Genomic DNA, 8,803 nt, shown 5'->3' on the forward strand with positions numbered 1-8,803 from the left:
ATCTTAAGGTTCTGCCCCAAGCATAGCAGAATATCATTAATAAGGTCAGGGATCGGTGTTTGCCCATGGGATGGGTTTCAACTTAGGCTGGTTATTGGTGGGTCATTTTTTCAGTCTCTGCTCCTCTTTTGTCCCTGCATTTGTTGTAGACAGGGCATGTTTTGGGGTTAAAAGTTTTGTAGGTGGGTTGGTGTCCTTATCCCTCAGCTGTCCTGCCTGGCTATAGGAGGTGGCCTTTTAGATTCCTTTTCCTCACTTTTAAGGCATTTCAGCCATCTGCATTGGCTCCTGGGATTCTCCCCAATCTCAGGTCTCTGGGACTTCCTAAAGATTCCCCCAACTCTCCCACTCCCTGCAGCTGCAGATTTCTATTCATTCTCCTGGCCCTCTGTGCCTCTTTCCGTCTATAAACCCACCTGATCCTGCCCCCCATTCCCCTCCCCCTCCTTTCTTCCACCCACTTCCCTCTCTTCCTCTGCCTCCTATGATGACTTCATTCTCCCTTCTAAGTGAGATTCAAGCATCCTCATTTTGACCCTCCTTCTTGTTTAACTTCTTTGGGTCAGAGGGTATATCCTGGGTATCCTGTACTTTATGGTTAATATCTACTTATCAGTGAGTACATCTTTTGGATCTAGGTTAACTCATTCAGGATGACATTTTCTAGTTTCAGCCATTCTTTAAGTGGTTCTTGGCCATTTGAGATTCCTTTGTTGAGAATTCTTTTTAGCTCTGTACACAATTTTTTACTTGTATTATTTGGTTTGTTGATGTTTTTAGTTCTATCTTTTGGATATATTTTTTATATTTTTGACCCTCTGTCAAATGTACAGTTAGTGAAGATGGTTTGGTTTTTTGTCAAAAATCAAGTGTCTATAGGTGTATGGGTTAATTTCTTGGTCCTCAATTTTATTCCATTGATTAATCTGTTTGTTTCTGTACCAATGTCATGCAGTTTTATCACTATTGCTCTGTAGTACAGCTTGAAGTCAAGGATGCTGATTCCCTCTTTTTTATTTAGGATTGTCTTGGTTATCTTGGGTTTTTTATTTTTCCGTATGAAGTTGAGAATTGCTCTTTCAAGGTCTGTAAAATATTCTGTTGGGATGTTGATGGGGATTGCATTGAATCTGTACATTGCTTTTGGTGAGATGGCCATTTTCACAATGTTAATTCTACCAATCCAAGAGCATGGGTGATCTTTCCATTTTCTGCTATCTTTTTTCATTTTTTTTGTCTTTAGGGACTTCAAGTTCTTATCATACAGATCTTTTACTTGCTTGGTTAGAGTTACATCAAGATATTTTATATTATTTGTGGCTATAGTGAAGGATGTTGTTTCCCTAATTTCTTTCTCTGCTCCTTTATCATTTGTATAAAAAAGGCTGCTGATTTCTTTGAGTTAATTTTGTAGCCAGCAACTTTAGTAAAGGTATTTATCTGCTCTAGAGGTTCCCTGGTAGACTTTTGGGAGTTATTTATGTATACCATCATATTAACCATGACTTATTCTTTTACAATTTGTATCCACTTGATCTCCTTTGTTGTCTTATTCCTCTGGCTGGACCTTCAAGTATTATAATGAATGGATAGGGAGAGAATGGGCAGCCTTGTTTTGTCCTTGATTTTAGTCGGATTGCTTCAAGTTTCTTTCCACTTAATTTCATACTGACTATTGGCTTTCTGTATATTATTGCTTTTATTATGTTTAGGTATGTGCCTTGCAACCCTGATCTCTCTAAGACTTTTAACACGAATTGATATTATTAGATTTGATCAAAGTCATTTTCAGCATTTAATGAAATGATCATGTGATTTTTTTTCTCCTTTCAGTTTGTTTATGTGGTGAATTATGTTGATGGTTTTTCATATACTGAACCATCCCTGCATCCCTGGGATGAAGCCTACTTGAGCATGGAGAACGATGTTTTTCGAACTGTTTCTGGGTTTGGCTTGCCACAATTTTATTGAGTTTTATTGTGTCAGTGTTTATAAGCAAAATTGATCTGAAATTCTCTTTCTCTGTTGAGTCTTTGTGCAGTTTAGGCATTAGAATCACTGTGGCTTCACAGAATGAATTTTGCAATATTTCTGTTTCTATTTATGGAATAGCTGGAGGAGTATTGGTATTATCTCATCTTTCAAAGTCTGTTAGATTTCTACACTAAAATCATCTGGCTCTGGGCTGGTTTTGGTTGGGAGGCTTTTAATGACTGCTTCCATTTCCTTAAGGGTTATGGGTCTGTTTATATAGTTTACCTGATCTTGATTTAACTTTGGTATATGGTATCTCTCTAGAAAATTATCCACTTTATTTACATTTTCCAATTTTGTACAATACAGACTTTTGAAGTATGACCTAATGAATTTTTTAATTTTTTCAGTTTCTGCTGTGATGCCTCCTTTTTTTAGTTCTGATTTCATTAATTTGGATACTGTCTCTGTGTCTTTTAGTTAGTTTAGGTCAGGGTTTGTCTACCTTATTGATTTTTCTCAAAGAATCAACTCTTCATTTTGCTGATTCTTTGTATTTTCTTTGTTTCTAGTTGATGGTTTTCAGCCTGAGTTTGATTATTTCCTGCTGTGTACTCCTCTTGGGTTTGTTTGCTTCTTTTCGTTCAGGTGTGCTGTTACGTTTCTAGTATGAGATCTCTTCAATTTCTTTATAAAGAGACATAGTGGTATGAAGTTTCCCTCTTAGTGTTGCTTTCATCATGTCCAATAAGTTTTAGTATGTTCTGCCTTCATTTTCATTGTATTCTAGAAAGTCTTTAATTTCTTTATTTTTTCCCTGACTAATTAATCGTTGAGTAAAGAGTTATTCATTTTCTATGACTATGTGGGCTTTCTGTTGTTTCTGTTGTTGAAGTCCAGCCTTAAACCTTGGTGATCTGATAGAATGCATGGGGTTATTTCAGTGTTCTTGAATCTGTTGAGGCTTGATTGTATGGTCATTAGAGAGTATTCTGTGATATGCTGAGAAGAAGGCACATTCTTTTGTTTTGGGAGGAAGGATTCTGTCTGTATTTGTTAAATCGATGTGGTTCATAACAAGATTCTTTCTGTTTAGTTTCTGTTTTGATGACCTGTTCATTGGTGAAAATGGGGTGTTGACATCCTCCACTATTATTGTGTGTGGTTCACTATGTGTTCCAAGCTTTAATAATAATTCTTTACGAATATGGGTGTTCTTGCATTTGTGTCATGGATGTTCAGAATTAAGATATCATCTTGGTGGATTTTTCCTTTCATGAGTATGAAGTGTCCTTCCCCATTTCTTTTGAAAACTTTTGGTTGAAGGTCTATTAGATATTAGAATAGCTATTCCAGCTTGATTCCTGGGTCTGTTTGCTTGGAAGAACCTTTCTCCAGCTCTTTACACTGAAGTAGTGTCTAACTTGTTGCTCAAGTGTGTTTCTTGCATGCAACAGAATGATGGATCCTGTTTATGAATCCAGTCTGTTAGCCTGTGTCTTTTTATTGAGGAATTGAGTACATTGATATTGACACATTAATAACCAATGTTTCTTAGTTCCTATTATTTTGATATTGGAGGTGGTATGTAAGTTTGTGTGTGATTCTCTTCTTTTGGTTTTGCTGTTAGATGATTAATTTCTTGTGTTTTGTTGGATATAGTTACCCTCCTTGTGTTGGTGTTCTCCTTCTTGTATCCTCTGTAGGGCTGGATTAGTAGAAAGATATTGTTTAAATTGGTTTTGTCAGAGAATATCTTTGTTTCTCCATCTATTGAGATTGAAAGTTTTGATAGTTATAGTAGGCTTGCATCTGTGGTATCTTAGGGTCTGCAAGACATCTCTCCAGGATTTCCTGGCTTTTAGAGTCTTTGTTTAGAAGTCATGTATAATTATGATTGGTCTCCCTTTGTGTGTTACTTGGTCTTTGTCCCTTGCAGCTTTTAATATTCATTCTTTGCTCTGTACATTAAGTGTTTTAATTATTATGTGGTGGAAGGATTTTCTTTTCTAGTCTAATCTATTTGGTGTTCTGTAAGCTTCTCTTTAAGTCAGGCATCTCTTTAGGTTAGGGAAGTTTTCTTCTATGATCTTGTTGAAGATGTTTTCTGGCCCATTGTACTGGGAATCCTCGCCCCCTTCTATTCCTATTATTCTTAGGCTTGGTCTTTTCATAGTGTCCCAAATTTCCTAGATGTTTTGAGTTAGGAATTTTTTACACTTGGCATTTATTGTAACTGATGCATCAGTTTCTTCTATGGTATCTTCTATGCATGAGATTCTCTCTTCCATGTCTTGTATTCTTTTGATGATGGTTGCATCTGTAGTTCCTGTATTCTTTCCTAGGTTTCCCATCTCCAGGATTGCCTCTATTTGCATTTTGTTTATTGCTTACATTTTCACTTTTAGGTCCTAGACCATTTTATTCATATCCTTTGCCTGTTTGGTTGTATTTTTTTGTATATAACAGTATTTATCTGTTTCCTCTTTAAGTGCTTCTACCTGTTTGATTATGTTTTCCTGCATTACTTTAAAGGAATTATTTATTTTCTTTAAAGGCCTCTATCATCTTCATGAGATGGGGATTAAAGTCATAGTCTTGCTCTTCACGTGTGTTAGGGTGCTCAGGGCTTGCTGTAATAGAGAGCTGGGTTCTGATGGTGCCATATTACATTGGTTTCTCTTAATTATGTACTTGTGCTTGCTTTTAGTAATCTGGTTTTCACTGGTGTTGACTGGCCTGGTTATCTGGGTTGGAGCAGGCCTCCTGGGAGGCAGGCAGAGCCATACAGTGGGGTGCAGTGCAGTGCACCTATCCTCACTTCAGGTCTAGGTACAGACCAGAAGGAGGATGGAGCTCCCATAGGGCAGGGCAGAGCCCATGACTAGTGGGCTTGCTAGGGTTCCAGCAGGTGGAGGTTGGGGGTTGTCCTATGTGTGTGTCTCAGGTTAGAGAAGACCTCTTAGGAGGCAGGTGGTATTGTGGGATGGGTCACAGTGCACCAATCCACGACTGCTGAGTCATTGCACAGACCATGCTGGCATCCAAATCAATGAGATACACCTGCTTCTGCCTCCTGAGTGTTGGAATTAAAGTCATGAGTCATGAGTCAGTACACCCAGATTACCCATCATTTATGTAATTAGTATTTGTTCATACAATTTCCCTAATGTGTACCTAGTACTGTTGATCTGGTTGCTTCTCTCTCTCTCTCTCTCTCTCTCTCTCTCTCTCTCTCTCTCTCTCTCTCTCCGTGTGTGTGTGTGTGTGTGTGTGTGTGTGTGTGTGTGCGCGCGTGTGTGTATTAACTGGCATTTCTTTTGCAAGGCTATATCCTACTCAAAGAACAAGGAAATGACAGAGATGGACATCACATTTAGTTTTCTTCTAAAATGACCTGGCAATTACATAAGACTTCTACTTAGGAAATAAGTGGTGGCTACATCAGAAGTAAATTGACTATATTGTTATTGAAGTATACATTTATTGTGTTGGCAGTATTATGCTTTCTCTTGTACACTTGGATGGGATATTTTAGAATGCAATGACCTATGAGGATGTGCGTGTGAACTTCACTCAGGAAGAGTGGGCTTTGCTGGATCCTTTTCAGAAGAGTCTCTACAAAGATGTGATGTTGGAGACCTACAGGAAACTCACTGCTATAGGTATGAGAGTGAATTTTCTTTCACTCTTTAAAATAAGGGCACTACTGTTTCTTTGTTATTGATGTTTTTCTGTAATATCAATTGAGAATGAAGAATAAAGTGAATAAGTTAGACATTGTTCTAAGATTCACTGAAGATACTAACTTAAATTTTGCCTAATTTCCAATAATATATCATACATTTTCTGGTACTGTATTTTAGGTTACAATTGGGAAGACCATACTACTGAAGAACATTGTCAATGTTCCAGAGGACATGGAAGGTAATTTTCATGTGCAAGTTGATATGAATATGCCTCTGAAGAAATTTTAATGCGTTCTGGAAGTTTAAAAGAAAAGCAACAGTGTAAAAAAGTACTGCTTTAAGTATATCAGTGATTATTAAATTCACACAAAACCATGTACCTCAATGTCAGGTATCTGATTTTCATTTGCAAGGCATTCTTTTAAGAAAGAAACAGTTTCTTAACAGATGTCACCTTGTGTATCATAGTCCCTTTAGAGCTATGCTGAAGAACTGTCAATCTGTTTAGTCTCATACCACTCATATGGCAAAAGGTTAGTGACACTGAGTAGGTGATAAATATACGTCTAAATCTTATACTATCTGAACGGTCCATGGTAAACCTAGGGTTCCTCATATACTTGTAGTAACATTGCTAAGTTTAGTGATAGGGGCAGTTTATGAGTATCAAGAATGTTGATGCCGAGAAAACTTAATCCCTATACCACATGTGTATGAGGAACATAGTCTGAATGCAATGTGTTTTCCCAATTTGTATTTTATTTGTTATTCCACTTTTTAAAACAGATATATCTTACGTCACAATGGATTCAAGCTGTATGAGTATAGGCATATTGAAAGAAACAAAGTACCTCTCTTTCTCTCCTAGAAAAATTAGAAGATATATAGTAGTCCCTACATTTAGTAGACTTTCTGAGTATGATACAAGTTTACATTTGGTTAGTTTTCCAACTTAATTGGGAATTCACCCATAAATTCACACTGCAAAAAATCCCTGTGGGTACTAGGAATCTGGAAATTATTCTATTTGCACTGGTCCACTTTCCAAATGTAGTATGGTTCATACTAAAGAAAAATTTATGAATTCAATTAGTGTGGCAAAGCTTTGAGTTATTCCTTTTGCAAATATGTGATAAACTTAATAGAAAAAGGATGCTATAAATGTAAGCTATGTAATAAATGCTTTTACCATCACAGGTATCTTCAAAGACACAAAACAACCCAAAAGGGGGGAACCATGAATGCAAAAACGTGATAAAACATTAACATCTGATTCCTCTTTACCATTAAACCAAATTGTAAATTAATTCATACAGATAAAAAGATTCATCAGTGTAATGAATGTGGTAAAGCTTTCACATGTGCCAATTATCTTTGCAGGCATAAAAGAAGTCATACTGGAGAGAAAACCTTTGAATATACTCCATGTTGTAAAGCCTTTGCATATCAGAGTCAAAAAAATTCATACTGGAGAGAAACCCTATAAATGTAATCAATGTGGTCAAACCTTTGCACATTACAGTCATCTCTGAATACATAACAGAACACAAACTGGAGAGAAACCCTATGAATGCAACCAATGTGGTAAAGCCTATGCACGATACAGTCATCTTCAAATACATAAAAGAACACATACCGAGGAGAAACCCTTTGAATGTAGCCAGTGTGGTAAAGCCTTTCAGTCACAATCATCTCCCAATACATAAAAGAACGCATACTGGAGAGAAACCTTATGAATGTGGTCAATGTGATAAAGCCTTTTCATATTACAATAGTCTCCAAGTACATAAGAGAACACATACTGGAGAGAAACATTATGAATATAATCAATGTGTTAAAGCCTTTTTATGTTACAGTCATCTCCAAATACATAAATGATCATATACTGGAGAGAAACCTTACAAATGTAATCAATGTGATAAAGCCTTCTCATATCACAATAGTCTCCAAATGCATAAAAGGACACATAAAGGAGAGAAACCATAGGGTTGCAATCAATGTGGTAAAGCCTTTGCATGTCATAGTCATCTCCAAATACATAAAAGAACACATACTGGAGAGAAACTCTATGAATGTAACCAATGTGACAAGCCTTCGTACGACATATTAGTTTCCAAGTAAATAAAAGGGCACACCCTGGAGAGAATCGCTATGAATGTCACCAATGTGCTACAGCCTTTGCACATCAAAGTCATCTTCAAAGGCATGAAAAAATTCATACTGAAGAGAAACCTCATGAATGTATTTAATATGGTGAAGCCATTGCACATTTATATAGTCTTCATGATCATAAAAGTGTCCATACTGGAGAGATTCTATGCATATAAGCAATGTGGTAGAACCTCTGTGTTATGAGTCTACTTAGGACCAATACAACTCCAATACCTAGTTAATGCAGATGACAAGAACTTATGTAATCAATCTGATCAATCAGGATTGTGGAATATACTCAGGAGCTCACCTGCAACCCATGTTATGAATCTTTTAATTTCGAAAACCACCAACATATGTGACAAGTTACAGATACTTTTTTCCACCACTCAGCATTTAGGGATAGGGGCTTTCTTTTTTTTTTTTTTTTTTTTTTTTGGTTCTTTTTTTTTTCTGGAGCTGGGGACCAAACCCAGGACCTTATGCTTCCTAGGCAAGCGCTCTACCACTGAGCTAAATCCCCAACCCCAGGGGCTTTCTTTAAGTAATTGCACAATATCAATGGATATAGAATATAGGTTTTACCATCTAACCAATCATATCCATTTGTTCTTTTGCCATTAGGAATAGTCATCTTTTGTGAAAGAAAAGATGAATGACAGAAGCTGTTCAGCTATTGGTAATTTTCCAGCTCCCCTAGAACCTAGGAACTTTAACATAGTTTCATTCCATGATTAAATAGAGTCCAACAACAAAAACGCAGTACTTAAAACACATTTCTTTTGCTTGTTCCTAAAATTTGTATATCATAGTTCTCTACAAATACATGAAAGAACACACCCTGGAGAGAAACCCTATGAATATAAGCAGTGTGATAAAGCCTTTTCTGGCAGTGGCCACGCAGGGACCAGAGTATGCGTGTGTTTCACTGATAGGATTCTCCTGTGGCAAGGCCCATAGAAATCTCTTTCCACTTAACAAAGACCTGG

At 36.8% G+C, this 8,803-nt stretch overlaps 1 pseudogene; it reads left to right on the top strand.

Annotated features, from left to right (window-relative positions):
* The window catches only part of LOC148003915 (uncharacterized), a 46,120-nt pseudogene extending 38,291 nt beyond the window's left edge, over positions 1 to 7,829 (top strand).
* The last annotated feature ends 974 nt before the right edge of the window (positions 7,830 to 8,803 follow it).

The sequence above is a fragment of the Rattus norvegicus genome, chromosome 9, assembly GCF_021556685.1.
Source record: "Rattus norvegicus strain SHRSP/BbbUtx chromosome 9, alternate assembly SHRSP_T2T, whole genome shotgun sequence".
Taxonomy (NCBI): domain Eukaryota; kingdom Metazoa; phylum Chordata; class Mammalia; order Rodentia; family Muridae; genus Rattus; species Rattus norvegicus.